Consider the following 17660-nt stretch of genomic DNA (forward strand, 5'->3'; position numbering starts at 1 on the left):
AAACGCGTCTGACAAAATAAATGCCTATTTGGAAAAAAGAGCTTATTTCCAATCCATCGTCTTATTATGGAGTTCCACAAAATCAGGATGGACACCATCAAAAAATTAAAAGTTGACTGATATGATTCATCTTTAGTGACTTTTTATATATATAAAGTGGTTTGACAGTTTTTTTACATTCTAATATAAATCACTTTTGACACACTACTCGCTAAGTCCGTAGTCGTCCAGACATCCAGTTCTGAACTTAAGAATGTAAAAAAACCGTCAAACCACTTTGTATAAAAAAAAGTCCCTGAAGATGGTCTATATTAGACCGAAACGCGTCGGACAAATTAAAGGCCTATTTGGAAAAAAGAGCTTATTTCCTATCCATCGTCTTATTATGGAGTTCCACAAAATCAGGATGGACACCATCAAAAAATTCAAAGTGGACTGATATGATTCATCTGTTATTGCGTCAAGTAGTCGAATAAAGGATTTTTAACAATACTGCATGCAACTGCTCAAAACAGAAAAGTCTTTTCATAATTTTACACTATTTCTCTGCCATTATACGACTTTTTTGGTATATTGTTGTATAAATACACAATAATAGTACAGAAGAAGAAATCAATGTGATTTTAATTCTTGAAAGTTAGGCAGGACTTTGCGTTTAGATTGGTCGTTTCCTATTCTCAACTAGGTATCTCAGGTCTTAAGCTTAGGTTTTTGTCTACTATGACTGTCATGTCCTCAAACGATTTGTACTGATAAAAAGGGGGTTAGGAACTGTGAACTGAAAGTGATGTTAAGGGCTGTTGAATCTTCACACAGAGAAAGTCGTTCCTTTTGGATAGATTTCCATGGTTAAGTTCATCACACTTGCCACCCGCGGTCACAACCAAGCTCGGATCAGCCGACTGTATAAAGTTCGCTGGATTACTGGCCCCGTCTTGGCCCGGGGCGGCCTGTAAAAGGGCGGAAGAGCGGTAGAAGAAGAAGAAGCGGAGATGAGAGCAAAGAGAAACAAAGTACACGGTCTGATAACATTCCCCTTTCTCTTTGTGCGCTCAAATTAAAACATCCCCCACCCTGGATTTTTAGTACCCCCTGCTTTTTCCAGGGGGGAGCCGAGGAGAGAATTTTTGCAAGGGTTGCCTCGCGCATGTGTCCACAGCCGTGGTGTCACCGTGTTCCTCCGGAGTGACGGGGGAGGGCGAAAAAATAATGGCCGGCAAACAGAGCCCTGCGTGCGCTTTTTCCCGGGCTCTCCGTTTTTCCGGGGGAGGGGAATAATGCGCGAAAAATCCCGAGGGGTTGCTGCCGCGCTGGTTTTTTTACCCCCGGGCTACAGCCCCCTCTCTACAACCCAGGAGTCACTTTCTGAAAAACTCCTCAGTTGTTATTTGTGCGACACCCCTGAAACTTTGTTTCAATCCAAATCTCGCCAAAGCCCAGAATCGAAACGTCATTTCTTAAAATTTGATTTTTAAGATCTCTATCGATTTGTAAGCCGATGAGTTTCTTCCTCCCTCGCGGCGCGCAGCCCTCGACCTCTTCCGTGCCACCCCTGCCTACTTGCCCCGTTCTAATTACAACCCCATTAATCCGCTTCCCAATCGTTAATTACATTGTTCTTCCCCTTCTAAAAGCAAAATTAAACTCTTTTATCACACATTTTTATAACTGAAAATAAATTATCATTCTTACAATCATTATTTTAATGATTGACCAAAAAAATCACTTCTAACACACACTTAAAGCAAATGTAAACACACATGTTCAAATGCTTCAATTTTTTTAAGCACCACTTAACTAAAGGGCTTTGGTGTTGAGTAGAATATATCCGTAATGAAGTGAGTGTTTATTAGCTGACCATTTTGGATATCCCCCCTTAAGGTAAGTACATGCCTTAAATTAAAAAAAAGAAGATATTTAATGCATTTCAGGATATAAAATTTGACTTTTACATTTGATTAACAAACAAAATGTTTCCTTTGCAGCATCAAAGCAGTTAAGTAACGACGCTAAACCGACTTAAAATTACCAGAACCAATACAGACTTTTAAAAAATCAAATTCTTGGCAAAATTCAAATTTTGAGTTCATTCCGGGTCATAAGATTATTTTTCATTTTTTTTACAAATTAAAGTCGGCTACGTGAGATAAATATCCTATTTTTTATCCCAATAAACTTTTAATTTTGAAAGTGAAAGGTTCTATCAATTATAAAAAAATAATATTCTTTTATTAATAATATCGCTCATAATTTTTTGTTTTTTACAAATTAAAGTCTACTATCTGAAATTAATATTCTATTTTTTGTCCTAATAAAATTATAATATTGAAGGGTTTTATTAACTATAAAAAAACGAATATTCTTTTATTAATAATATCGCTCATACTTTTTCATTTTTTTACAAATTAAAGTCTGCTATCTGAAATTAATATTCTATTTTTTGTCCTAATAAAATTATAATATCGAAGGGTTATATCAACTATAAAAAAACGAATATTCTTTTATTAATAATATCGCTCATAATTTTTTGTTTTTTACAAATTAAAGTCTACTATCTGTGACTAATATCTTATTTTTTGTCCTAATAAAAGTATAATATTGAAAGGTTATATCAACTATAAAAAAAAAATATTCTTTTTTTAATAGCATCGCTCATAATTATAAAAAGATAATATTCTTTTATGAATAATATCGCTCATAGTTTTCCGTTTTTTTGTTGTTTTTTTTTTTAATTTAAAGACTGCTATCTGAGATTAATATCCTGTTTTTTTGTCCTAACAAAATTATGATATTGAAAGGCTATAATAATATAATATTCTTTTATTTACAATATAGCTAATAATTTTTTGGTCAGTCGAAATAATTTTAAGATCTTAGTTATAGAACAATAAATGAATGATTAAAAAATTATTTATTATATTGTTTAATATAATTTGTTTTATAACTATGATGATGAAGATCATTACGTTGAAAGGATACTTTCTATACGGACTATTTTCCACCATTGTAATTGAACTAATAGTTTAAAAATAAACCAGACAGTTATTTTGGATTTTTAAAGAGTCTGGTAAAAAATTACAAACGCTGATGACAAATGACGTGAGTAAGTACTACTGAAGAGGTCATCCGGCAATGGGTAGATTGCGCCCTCGAAATATCAGAAAAAAATTAACATATAACAAAATTGCTTTAAAAATCTCCTAGTAGTGATAATTCCGATTAATATCTTATCATTTTTTGATGGAAAAAAATTTTGAGCTGGTAACTTTAAGGCTATAGAGTGGTCATAATCGAAAAGTATCTTTAATTTTAAGGTGCTCTAGTTTCTAGGTGTTTGTTGAATAATGACTTTCTTCCTTGTGCACTCTTCGACAATTTATTTCACGATTTTTCTAATTTTGTTCATTTTCAAACTCAAGGAAAAATTATTTTTGAACGCCTGAGCAGGTCAGTCCAGAAATTCAGAGAAATCCAGAACATGAAAAACAGTTACATAAATTGACAGATTTTTGGTGACGTTTAAAAACAAATTTGCCATTTTTAGCACCTTTATACATACCAGGTTCATTTATGTTTGACCTGCCCAATAAACTAATACGACAATGCGAGACCTGTCACAATTATTACTTTTCGTAATATTGCTTTCATAGTCAATATAGTTTTTTGTGCAATTTTGAGGAACTTTTCAATATTCAGGTTCGTCAAGTTATTACTATCTGTTTCTTCAATATGTCAAAAATAAATAAACTAATACGACAATGCGAGAACTGTCACAATTATTATTTTTCGTAATATTTCTTTCATAGTCATCATAATTTTTTGTCCAATTGTAAGGAACTTTTCAATATTCAGGTTCGTCAAGTTATTACTATCTGTTTCTTCCTTCTCATTGCACAACATACAAATATGGCCACCATAAAACATATCCTTGTTATTTAGATATTTCTACTGTAACTGGAGCAGGGTGTTTGCCAGCCTTGGTTGTTTTAACATAAGCTTACTATGTCTAGAACATCAAATGTTTATCCACTTTCTTTTAGTTTTTATACTTTCCTCCTCCTCTTAAGTTTATCCTTTTCTCTTTTTTAGATTCATTCTTTGTTGGAGGATTATGTTTTTCTTATTCCAAGAATAGGTTCAGAGCCACTCTGGCAGATCCTCCTCTGGCCAATTTTTAGCACTTTTTGTTATTCAAAATTCTCTTCCTGGTACCCAAGATCATATTGTGTTACCTCAGGGTTTGAAGATGTTCGATGTTTTCATTGACTAATTTTAATGTGATTTTTTACAGGCTAATGCTTTAAAGCTTGGCTACCCGAACTGATGAGGACTTTTTTTGTGTGACCTGTTTTAAGATTGTACAAGGCACAAGCATTGATAGCATGAATTAAACTTGAAAGTCCTAGGTGTACTTTGCGAGTTTGGTCACTCATATTTTGGACATGTATAGAAAACGACTGAACCGGTTCCTTTATTTGTTTTGGAGCCATCTATGTACGTTATCACTACATCTGATTTTTTCTACTTCTTTTTCTGTTGAGACTTTATAGGATTGTAAAAATTGTTTCTGGGATCATACAAGGATATTTTAGATGGCCCGGCTGAATTTCCCTTGAATCAATGACGCTATAAAAAATTCGAGTTTAATATTTTTTAGTCTAGTTTCAAATTTTAACCTTTTTTGGAGAAAAATTATACAGGGTATCTCAGGCTCCGTTCAACTTCATAATTTCAAATACGACCCTATACATCCTTACACATCAGTTTAAAGGATTTTTTACGCTGAAAACAATGGTGCAATTGGATTTTAAATTGGTCAGAATGTCAAAGTTATGGCGAAAACACCGGCAGAATAATTTCGACAAGGAATATGTTAGTGTGTATTCGCGAAAATCCGAATTCTTCTCTCGAAATTTTGGGTTTTTCAAAAAATAAAATTAGATATGTACTCCGGACAATTTTAAACCGTATCGCTCTCATCTTGTCCGGGGACTTAGGGACTGTCGTTATGACAGGCGTCTTACTTGCACAAATGTCGATTTGGGAGGCTGAAGAAGACGTTCTTCCATACATCCTACGGACTGATCCAAGTCGAACAACCTTAACCAAAAATATGACACAAGGACAACTTAAAGTAAGCATCCGAGTGTTAAACTCGTATGACCTATTCTTAATCGTGTGAGGATGACCCCATCTTTATGAAGTCAAATATAAGACCTTCCCGAAGACAACTTATCTTGGATAGACGTTAGAGTTTTTCTGCCGATCTGCCTCAAGCACGATTTTCATGGCTTGTGGCAGTCCTAATGCTCTTTAAAGGGTGTCCTTTTTAGATGGTTCGGCTGAATTTTTCTTGAACCGATGACGCTATAAAAAAACATCCATGTTTAATATTTTTTAGTCAAGTTTCAAATTTTAACCTTTTTGGGAGAAAAATGATACAGGGTTACCTCAGGCCCAGTTCAACTTCAAAATTTCAAATTATGGTAAAAAGAAACCGGCAGTGTAATTTCGTTGAGCCAGATATTCTACTGTTCGGGAAAATCCGAGTTCCTCTCTCCGAAATGTTAGAAAGATTTTAGGTTGTTTAAAAAAATAAAATGAGAGATGTTACAATTTTAAGCCGTATCGCTTTGATCTTGTCCAGGGACTTAGCGACTGTGTTTATGACAGGTGATTATCGGTCTTTGCACAAATGTCGATTTGGGAGGCTGAAGAACTCGTTCTTCCATACATTTTATGGACTGATGAATACGAGTTCACCTGTAATGGCTTAATAAACCGTTGGAATGTTCGAACGTGGCCAGAGGAAAATCCGAGAATTTCGTACTCTTGTCATCATCAGGTGGTTCACAGTATCAACGTTTGGTGTGGACTTCTCGCAAAATAAATTATTTGGGCCTTATTTCTACGAAATAGTTAGTAGTCAATTCCTCAAGTTTTTGAGGTAGGTTTTGCCAACATTGTAAGATGATGTTTTTCTGTAACAAGACGAAGAATGATTCTCAAGGTTGATGGTGACTCCGGACGGTTCTTCCCAGGTGAGACGTTATTTGAACCGTCACTTCCGGGATAGTTAGTTGGATATGACCTCATGGATCTGTTGGTCTCCTCGCAGGCCCGATATAACTCCACTTGACTCTGTTCTGTGGGGCCATATAAAAAATGATGTCTACGCCAATCATAACCCAGCAATATCAGTGGGAAATGATAGAAAATGCTTGCCAATCCATCTCCCCTGAGTCTATCGCTCTACGCACCGGTGAAGAAGGGGAAAGAAGAGCAAACTTTTGCATCTTTACGCAAGGTAGGCTGTTCTAACATGAAACCTGGTTAATAAATGCCAAAGGACCAAAACAGTTTTTTTATTTTTTTATTTTTAACTTTTTCCCATAGCTGTGTCAGGATGTTTAGAGTCATATTTGAAATTTTGACGTTGAACTGGATATATGTACCCTGTACTATGTTTCTCCAAAAAGAAATTTTTGAAACAAGACTAAAAAATATTAAACACGTATTTTTTTATAGCGTCATTGGTTCAAGAGAAGTCAGCCGGGCCTTATAACGATACCCTGTATAATCAGTCCCCATTTCTAAGTATGCTCCTGAAAACTGACTTACAATATCATGGATCGGTACGTTTTTCTATGTCTTGGGAGTACACACGATTTTCCCATTTTTCGAAGATAGCCTCCCTATCACTCCAAGAAATGTCAGGATTGAAAAAATATAAAGTTGGATCTTAATCCAATGGAACCAAGATATTTTTGTAATTTAGATTAGTATAGAAATCGTGAGATGCGGTCTGGTGTGATGTAGGTTTCAGAAAAACATTTTCTTTATCGTGCCAACGTTTCGATCTTTAATGAGATCATCTCCAGGGCCTGGGATTTACAACATTCAACACATACAAATTCACTTTTCCACATCCAAAATGGAATAGTTATATGTAAACAATGTTTGTAAATCCCAGGCCCTGAAGATGATCTCAATAAAGATCGAAACGTTGGCACGATAAAGAAAATGTTTTTCTGAAACCTACATCGCACCAGACCGCATCTCACGATTTCTAAATAAATATCGATTAACGGTCACTAATCACCATACATTTAAATTCGTATTAATCCTGGTCCTTTCTGGTTCTCCAATAATCAGTCTTGATAGAACTGTGGTGATTAGTGACCGTTAATCGATGATAATTCAGAGATCGTGAGATGCGGTCTAGTGTGATAGGTGTGATGTAAAGCACTCTCAACACGACACGCTAGAATGGCACACTTACGCAGAAAACAAACACTTTGAGCCCTGAAGATGATCTCAATAAAGATCGAAACGTTGGCACGATAAAGAAAATGTTTTTCTGAAACACATCAGACCGCATCTCACGATTTCTGAATAATCATTAAATTTAGATTAGTATAAATCCTGGTCCTTTTTGGTTCTCGAATAATCAGTCTTGATGGAACTGAAATTAAATTAACTCTTGACAGAAGTACAGTTCATCTTCTTCCTTTTGATCGTCGTCCATAAATTTTAATTGTGTAATTATTTGTAGAATTTTATACAAAATAGATCAGTTTTTTCTTCTTGATGGACAAGACATGCTACTTTTTTTGCATGCTACGGAACATGATGTGAGATGTGATCAACCCTTGCAATTTTATGCATTCTGCGGTAAAACCCTTTTACGCCAATTTAGAACTCTGCTTATCGTTTCAACATCTGGTGAAACAAGTCCGAATAAAGTTGTCAGGTGTGTTGTGAGGAAGTGGAAGAACTGCTTAAGGAAGAGGGTCTGCAATTTACCAAGGTCCTTTAGGCAGTACAATGCCTAGGAGATCGGCAGCGTTGAAGAAGCAATCTGAATCAAAAATTTATTTGATGTAATTGTACTTTATATGTATTACAATTTCCTTATTTTTCCTAGCGCAAGAGTTCTTTTACTAAGATCTCTGTTTTTGGTAAATTTTCCCAAGCACAGTCGATAACAGCAACGTTTACGAAGTCGGCACAGCACTCATGTGAAGTAAATGTTCCGGGTTCGAATCCAGCAGCCCTGCATTCAATTCCGACAAACTAACAAATTACAATGTTGTTCTTTTTTCAAAAACAATGATTGACTATAAAAGTGAAATATGAGATCCTTTTCATTCCATCTAAGATTTTGGTAGTTCGGTTTTATCAATTTTTGTCAAGTAAAATTTCCGTTGGTTCTTGGCTGTTTACCCCTGAATAAATCCGCTGTGTTATTACTGTCCAGTTAGAGAAAAAAAAACCTGATCGATATATCGTCCCTTCTGGCGTTGCTATGGAGTGCAGACGGTGGGGCAAAAAAAAATCCATTCGCTCGCAGGGGGAGTTGCGAATTAGCGATTTTTCGGCTTGTCTTAATCCATAATATAAAAATTATAGTATACACGATAAACTTTCACTGAAGCAATGAGATATTTACTAGTAACTAAAGGCATGACTTATGGGTCAGTCTGATAAATTTTGCATCGAGTGTGAGAGGTGCAATTCAATTATTTTTTAGCCAATTTCCGTTGAAAAATTAATTATAATCAAGAGAATTTGAGAGAAATATATTAATAATCCATACATTTATTTATATTTTACAAATTATAGAAATTATTAAGAAGGCAATAAAAAATTTAATTTTTTTGTTAGGTTTTATGAACTCATTTTCAATCAACTTAATTTATTTGACTGACCTTGAATATGAGAGGTCGTGCAATTTAATAATTTTTTAGCCAATTTCCATTGAAAAATTAATTATAATCAGGTGAATTTGAGAGAAATATATTACTAATCCATACAGTTATTTATATTTTACAAATTATAGAAATTATTAAGAAGCCAATAGAAAATTTAATTTTTTGTTAGGTTTTATGAACTCATTTTTAATCGACTTAATTTATTTGACTGACCATGAATACACGACGATATCTTTCAATTAATTTAGGTTTTTAGTTGAGATAAAAAAGTCAGTGTCACGAGAGGGATTCGAACCCACGATCTTCTGCTAGATACGTCCTCCAACGCCTCGATCCACTCGGACACCAACTTCCCATCTCAACCCCACCTTATGAATTTTCCCTCCTTCTCAAATGTCGTATGATCTATTTGATTCTCGGCGACAAATGAAGTTAGTGTCCGAGTCACGATAGCTCAAGTGGTAGAGCAGCGGCGTATCTAGCCGAAGATCGAGGGTTCGAATCCCGCACGTGACACTGACTTTTTTATCTCAACTAAAAACCTTAATTAATTGAAAGATATCGTTATATATTACATGTAACTAAACAGAAAACAATTCGGTTTCTTTGACAATCCACCGCATTCGTCGGACTTTGCGCCTTATTATACACTGTTCATAATTTATGAGTCGAATCATTATGACCAGCATTGTTAAAACAAAATGTAACCTCTTCAAAAGCAAAGTTATGAAAGAGCATTACGGCCAGAGAAAAAATCTTTTATGAAAGGCGTAATGAATTTGCCTGAACGGTTTAGAATTATCATTAATCAACAAATTATATACCAACTTCAAAATGTACAGGAAAAAGAGAGAGAGTGAGAGAGAGAAAGAGACAGGCCCTGAAGATGATCTCAATAAAAGATCGAAACGTTGGCACGATAAAGAAAATGTTTTTCTGAAACCTACATCACACCCGACCGCATCTCACGATATCTGAATTACTGTTTTATTTAATGACGCAAAATTAGGTCTCGTGGACCTTTCTTCCACTCTACATGAGTTATGTTGTACTTTACACATTAAATGTACAATTTATGCAGACTCTTTTACCCTTTACAATTCATTTTACAAATAGAATACAAGAAAAAATTCCTCATATTTCTTATTAAATAGTTCACGTTACAAAAGTTTTTTTGGTTTATAAATTTATAAGACAACAAAGAAAAAGTATCTGTATATCAGGTTTAAAAAGAGGAAAAGAGAGAGAAAGAGAGAAAGACAGAGAAAACAAAGAGGGAGAGAGAGAGAGAGAGAGAGAGAGAGAGAGAGAGAGAGGAGAGAACGAAATGGGGACATATAATCAGACAGAGAAATGAAGAGTGGTATAGGTAGAGAAACAGATAGACAGAAAGAAAGAAAGAGAGAGAGAGAGAGAAAAAGAGAGAGAGAAGAAGGAAAGAGAGCGAGGTGGGGACAAATAATCAGACAGAGAAATAAAGTGATATAGATAGAGAGAGAGGTAGACAGAACGAGAGAGAGAAAGAGAAAAAGAGAGAGAAAAAGGAAGAAAGAGATGGGGAGAAATAATGAGACAGAGAAAGAAAGAGAGAGAGAAGAAATCATTTGTGAACCATCAAGTTATCAAAGTAATCAGAATTATTAAAATTACACTCGTGAAATCGTGCATAATCCGAAAAATAATTAAGCGCCTGTCCCGATAATTAACTTGGTTATATTTGTTTAACAATTTGTAGAGTTAATAAATTAATTTACACTTTTGGCTCGTACTCAGCTTCAAAAATCAAGAAATGTGACAACGATTCGTTTCTGAGTCCTCCTGTGATAAGGGTTGTTTATCTAAGAGTTTTGAATTGAAGAAGAGTTGTCAAAAATTGCTAATAAAAATATAAAATAGTGGAGAGTAGTTTAATAGTTATATAAGAATTATATATAGTTATTACATTATGTTTGTAATTTTAACAATTTCATTTTTCCCCTATTTCTCATTTTTGTTATTAATACTACATGAAAAGTCCAAGATTTTCATACGAGCCTTCACCTTTTAGGGCGAGCTGTTAAAGGGTAAAATTTCATTAGTGGACGAATAGGGTGGCGATATTGACCGGAAGGGAACTTTTTGCCCTGATCATTCTTGGGTCGCCCCCCTACTCTCAAAGTGCCAACTTTATCTGACCAGAATAAGGGGGGTGGAAGGACTGACCCTTACTTTTTGGCATTTAATCTAGATAGGGCCAGCACCGAGGGGCGTAAATCAAATGATAAATTGTGTTGAACTTTAACAGATGCCCCGGCTTTCCTTCTATGTGTAATCCTGCGGTCTGATAAGATGTTAAACTTAAAAAAATCGTCAATATTGATGAGTTGATCTTGAAATACTTTAAATGCACCAAGTGCTTTTTTTTCATTACCAACTTAGTTTATACGTTGATTTTTAAATCTTTTTTTAAATATCGTTTTTACATTTACTATGTGACAACATTATTAAAGCGCTTCAAGAAACTTTGTAGACTTTATGAATTTGTTGACAAAATTAAAATAGTGAAGAAGTAAGAACATTAATTATACAACTATCCCACTGAGGAGGAAAGAACTTTGGCGCTTTAGGCGTTTTAGATGGTTGTCGGGAAGAGCTCTGGATGGAAGGTGTTAGGGGGTTTTGGAAGGTCTATGGTTTTATGGGGGCGTCGCGCAGTTTCGACGAAAAATCTATAGTTAATATTTTGTATTTCTTTATTCATTAATAGTCAGATAAAAAAACAATCAAACCACAACTTCACCACTCAACAATCTAGCTATTAAATTTTCGCTAGTCTTACAGTCGAAAAAAAATGAATCTAGGAAAGGTTTCCTAGTTCTTAATATCATGGGCACCAAATTTCTCGTCTAACTTTCTTTTTTTTTCGTGCGAATATGTCATGTTGTTAATATTTAGTAATACAAAATTCAACAGATTTGTATGGCTAGTCTTCGTCGGAAATGCACCGAAATAAGCAGGAAAAGGTTAAAGTTGGGATGTAAGTCAAAATGGGCCTAACTTACTTGGTTCTCTTAAAAATAAAAATTTTCAAAAAAGCTCTGGAATAGGCAGACCAAATCGATAAGTAATGATCAAACTACCAATTTATTTTTTTATTTTAACAAGAAATTTATGTGCTGGAATAATAGACAGACCAAACAGCGAAGATAAGACGAAGATAATCGGAAATGACCAAACGCTAAATTTATTTTTTCCATTATAAAAACATAAGTTCGTTCGAATGACAGACAGACCGAACAGCGAGGACAGACGGGCCAAAATGATCAGTAATGATCAAACTACAAATTTAGTTTTTGTTTTTCGATGCAAAATTTATTTTCTCGAATAATAGAAAACGATCAAACTGCAAATTTTTTTAAGAGAAACTTATGTGCTGGGATAATAGAAACACCAAACATCGAAGATAAGCAGACCAAACTCTAAATTTATTTATTTTTTATAACAAAGAGATATAAGTGTGCTGGAATGACAGACAGCCCAAACAGCGAGGAAAAACGGGCCAAAATGATCGGAAATGACCTCACTGCAAATTTAACTTTTTTTTTCATTTTAAAGAGAAATATGAGTGCTGGAATGTTAGAAAGACCAAACGGCGAAGATAAGCGAACCAAAATGATCGAAAATGACTTAACTGCAAATTAATTTTTTTCATTATCAAGAGATATAAGTGTGATAGAATGACAGACAGACCGAACAGGAAGGACGGACGCGCCAAAATGATCGGTAATGATCACACTAAAAATTCATTTTTTTTTGTTTTTCGATGAAAAATTATTTTGCTAGAATAATAGAATGACTAAACAGCCAAGTTAAGCGGACCAAAATGATCGGAAATGAACCAACTGCGAATTTATCTTTATTATTTTAAAGGGAAATATAGAGTGTTCGAATGGCGGACAGACCAATCAGCAAGGATAAACAGCCAAAAATGATTGGTAATGATCAAAATACAAATTTTTTTAAGAGAAATTTATGTGCTGGAATAATAGAAACACCAAACAGCGAAGATAAGCGATCTAAAATGATCAAAATTACTAAATTTGAAATTAATTTTTTTTCCATTTTTCATGGCAAAAAGGAGGGAAAATTCAAAAGGTGGGGTTGAGATTGGAAGTTAGTGTCCGAGTGGATCGTGGTCACGATAGCTCAAGTGGTAGAGCAGCGGCGTATCTAGCCAAAGATCGTTGGTTCGAATCCCGCTCGTGCCATTGACTTTTTTTCTCAACTAAAAACCTTAATTAATTGTAATATATTAATTGGTCAAGCGGACCACGAAATTAGTGGATCTAAATTTATTATTTACATTATAATAACGTATAAGTTCGTCCGAATGTCAGACAGACCTAACATCGAGGATAGACGGGCCAAAATCATCGAAAATGACATAACTGCAAATTAATTTTTTTCATTACGAAGACATATAAGTGTGCTGGAATGAAACACAGACCAAACAGCGAGGATAAGCGAACCAAAATGATTGGTAATGATCAAACTACAAACTTATTTTTTATGCAAAATTTATTTCCTCGAATAATGGAATGACCATCAGCGAAGATAAGCGGTCTAAAATGATCAAAAATTACTAAATTTTAAATTTACTATTTTCATTATAAAAATATATTAGTGTGTAGGAATGCCAGACAGCCCAAAGAGCGAGGGTAAATGGCCCAAAATGATCAATAATGGTCAAACTACAATATTCTGTTGTTTTTTAGAAAAATTTATGTGGTGAAATAATACAAAGCGAATATAAGCGGACCAAAATGATCGGAAATGACCAAACTCCAAATTTAACTTTTTTTCGTTTTAAAGAGAAATATGAGTGCTGGAATGACGGACAAACCATACAGCAAGGACAAACGGGCCAAAATGATCAGAAATGACCGAACTCTAAATTTATGTTTTTCATTATAAAGAGATACAAATGTGTTGGAATGACAGACAGACCAATGATCATCAGCGAGGATAAACGGTCCAAAATGATTAGTAATGATCAAAATACAAATTTTTTAAGAGAAATGTATGTGCTGGAACAATAGAAAACCAAACAGCGAAGATAAGCAGTCTAAAATGATCAAAAATTACTAAAATTTAAATTTAAAATTATTCAGAAATTGTGAGATGCGGTCTGGTGTGATGTAGGTTGCAGAAAAACATTTTCTTTATTTTGCCAACGTTTCGATCTTTATTGAGATCATCTTCAGGGCCTGGGATTAACAAACATTGTTTACATTTAAAAAATACACGTAGGGTGTGGAAAAAAGTGAATTTATACAATGCAAAATATATTTTTTTATATTCAATCAAAGTATTTCTACTCACTCAAAGTGTTTGTCTTCTGTGTAATTGTGCCATTCTTGCGTACCGTGTGACGAGTGCCAGTGAGATATTGCTGTTTTGTGTTTATATACTTTTTTCCAAACTCCAATTTTCTGTTGTTTTTTAAGAAAAATATATGTGCCGGAATAATAGAAAGCAAAAATAAGCAGACCAAAATGATCAGAAATGGCCTAACTGCAATTTTTTTTTTTTCATTTTAAAGAGAAATATGAGTGCTGGAATGATAGAAAGACCCAACAGCGAAGATGAGCAGACCAAAATGATCAGAAAAGACCAAACTCTAAATTTATGTTTTGCGTTATAAAGAGATACAAATGTGTTGGAATGACGGACAGACCAATCAGCAAGGATAAACGCCCCGAAATGATTGGTAATGATCAAAATACAAATTTTTTAAATTTGGGTGCTGGAATGTTAGAAAGACCAAACGGCGAAGATAAGCGAACCTAGATGATCGAGAATGATTTAACTGCAAATTAATTTTTTTCATTACAAAGAGATATAAGTGTGCTGGAATGACAGACAGCCCAAACAGTGAGGACAAACGCACCAAAATGATTGGTAATGATCAAACTACAAATTTATTTTCTGATGCAAAATTTATTTCCTCGAATAATAGAATGACCAACAGCGAAGATAAGCGGTCTAAAGTGATCAAAAATGACTGAATTTTAAATAATTTGTTTTTCATAACAAAGAGATATAAGTGTGTTGGAATGACAGACAGACCAAACAGCGAGAATTAGCTGCCAAAATGGTCAGGAATGGCCAAAATCTAAAATTATTACTTTCATTATAAAAATATTTGATTGATATTGGTTGGTAGTTGGTCAAACTACAATTTTCTGTTGTTTTTTAAGAAAAAATTATGTGCTGGAATAATAGAAAGACCAATTGATAAAAGATAACAATAAACGGCCTAAAATGATTGGTAATGATAAAAATTTTTTTAAAGATAAATTTATGTGCTGGAATAATAGGAACACCAAACAGCAAAGATAAGCGGTCTAAAATGATCAAAAATTACTAAATTTTAATTTTTTTTCATAACAAAGAGATATATGTGTGCTGTAATGAAAGACAAACCAAACAGCGAGAATAAACGGGCCAAAATGATCAGTATTCGTCAAACTACAATTTTCTGTTGTTTTTTAAGAAAAAATTATGTGCCGTAATAATAGAAAGCAAAGATAAGCAGACCAATATGATCAGAAATGACCTAACTGCAATATTTTTTTGTCATTTTAAAGAGAAATATGAGTGCTGGAGTGATAGAAAGACCCAACAGCGAAGATAAGACCAAAATGATCGGAAATGACCAAACTGTAAATTTATTTTTATCATTTAAAAAAAATAATAGATCTCAGAAACGCCTTATCTATACAACTTTCCTTCCAATAAAATAATCTTGTTTATCTTTAAAAAATTAAAAATTTTACAAGGCCACATAATTTTGCTAGATCTTCTGTCAAAAAAATGGTTTCTTAAAAGAATGATTAAAAATTCTGACGGGACCGTAGTGGCCGAGTTGTTAAGGTATGCCTCATATTTTTTAATTAGTTTTTCATTTGCTTGAGGTGATAGTATTAACATGAAAAATTTATGAAAATCATACACTTAGATAAAATTATACTCAGGTCGAATTGACTTTTATATTTGTGAAGTTTTAAGGTAGAAACTTTGACTTTTTTTTTCTAGAACTTCCATATTCTTCGTTGTTTCTTTGCCCTTTTCTTCTGAAAGTGTACACGAGAGTAATCAAATTTATAATAAACTGGCATAAACGGGATGAATGATAGAGGCGCCTGTATTAATCGAGGGTGAATAGAGTGTTAATATTAATCGTATAAGCGAAATGTCTCATTAGGCGGTAGAACACTTAGGGGCTTTAATAGACTTAAGAGGGGTTGGTCTCTGTAAGATGGTAATGTCGTGCCCCTTCTTCGTCCCTGTTACCTTCTCTTTGTAATTAATAGGGGTCCGTCGGGCTGAGTGAGGTAAGCAATATCTCAGGGAACCGGCCAGGATTGAACAAGGAGTTTTGGCTCCTTGCTAGGCTCTTACAAGGCCTCCCTTTATAATACATTATACCCTCGCTATTCTACCATCGGGATATATTTAATATGCAAATACTCTCAGAGGGGGTTTTACAAGAACCCACCCCCTTTCTCGGAGAGCGAAGGAGATTATTCAGGGGCCTGTCACGGAGGTGGGGGCTCTATTGTCTTCCAAGATCCGCTAATGCGCCTTGGGACCACGTTAAGCAAACTATGTATTATACAGAGAGGATAATATCTTGAAAGCTCCATCAAGTTCCCACTCGGCGGGGATGGGGCGGAGTCGCGCTGAAATAACACAAGGATCTAATATCAAAACCGCATCAACATAAAGATAGCGCTTAACTGTCTACCTACTCTTTGTCGACCTGCCAACGGCTTTCTACACAAATGCAAATATTCTAACATCTTTCCAGAAGATTTATTACGTTTTTGGTCAAATATACTTATACAACGATAAAATAATATTCATTTTACCTCAGGTTCAACGACGTTCAATTACATTAAATCAGATCTGAATTAACAGTAAAAGAAAAACAAAAGAGAGACATAGATAAATTTAGAAGAAATTTGCTCATTTCCGATCATTTTAGTATGCCTGTCAATACTAGAAAAATATTTCTCTTGAAAAAAACACAAAAATAAATTTGTAGCTTGGTCATTTCACATCATTTTGTCCGCCTATCTTTCCTGTTTGGCAGGATAACGACCAAATTATTAATTCATTACCTCACAGAACATAACAACATAGCCGAGAGAAAGACAGGAAGATAGAAGAAGAAAAAAAGAGAGAAGGAGAGAGGCGAAAGACGACAGTAAAAAGAAAAAAGTAAAAGAGGAAAAGAACAGAGACTGATGGAAAAAGTAAAAGAAAAAATAGAGAACAAGAGAGTGCCAAAGCGAGAGGGTGGGTCAAGAAATAAAAGATAAAGTAAACTTTGGAAACGGAGAAAGAAAGAGTATGATAAAGAGAGGAATAGAATTAAATAAGAAAGAGAGATAAAGAATAACAGAAAACGAGTGTGAGAGAGAGAGAGAGAGAGAGAAAGATTTAGAAAGAGAGGGGGAAAAGAAAGAGTGCGAAAATGATAACAAAAGGAAGAAAAAAGGAGATTAAAAAAATTGATAGTTAAAAGTTCGATAGGTAGATTAAAGAAAAACGAAAATAATGAAAGAAATAGAAAAAGAGAAATAAAAAAGTACAGAAAGAAAACGTCAGAGACAGAAAGGTGAGAGAAAAAGAAAATAATAAGAAAAGAAACAACTGTGAAAGAAAGATAGAAAGAGGACTGAATCAAAGAAATAGAGCGGGGAACAAAAGAAAGAATGAAAGACAGAATGAGTGAGAGAATTGATAGAAAAAATAATAAAAGAAAGTGTCCACGAGAGATAAAGAAAGACAGAAAGAGGATAGAAAGAAAAAGAGCGAAAAATTACTCATTTCCGATCATTTTAGTATGCCTGACAATCCTGGAAAAATATTTGTCTTGAAAAAAACACAAAAATAAAT

General features: G+C 34.2%; 1 long non-coding RNA gene across 1 annotated transcript in view; it reads left to right on the top strand.

The window, feature by feature from the left end:
• Window positions 1-1389: 1389 nt before the first annotated feature.
• The window catches only part of LOC106674248, a 162067-nt gene continuing 145796 nt past the window's right edge, over window positions 1390-17660 (top strand). Inside the window, exon 1 of the long non-coding RNA XR_001341489.2 lies at window positions 1390-1881. This is a non-coding gene — a long non-coding RNA (uncharacterized LOC106674248). The remainder of the gene's footprint in view (window positions 1882-17660) is intronic.

The sequence above is a fragment of the Cimex lectularius genome, unplaced genomic scaffold (genome assembly GCF_000648675.2).
Source record: "Cimex lectularius strain Harlan isolate CLEC.00 unplaced genomic scaffold, Clec_2.1 scaffold126, whole genome shotgun sequence".
NCBI classification, from domain to species: domain Eukaryota; kingdom Metazoa; phylum Arthropoda; class Insecta; order Hemiptera; family Cimicidae; genus Cimex; species Cimex lectularius.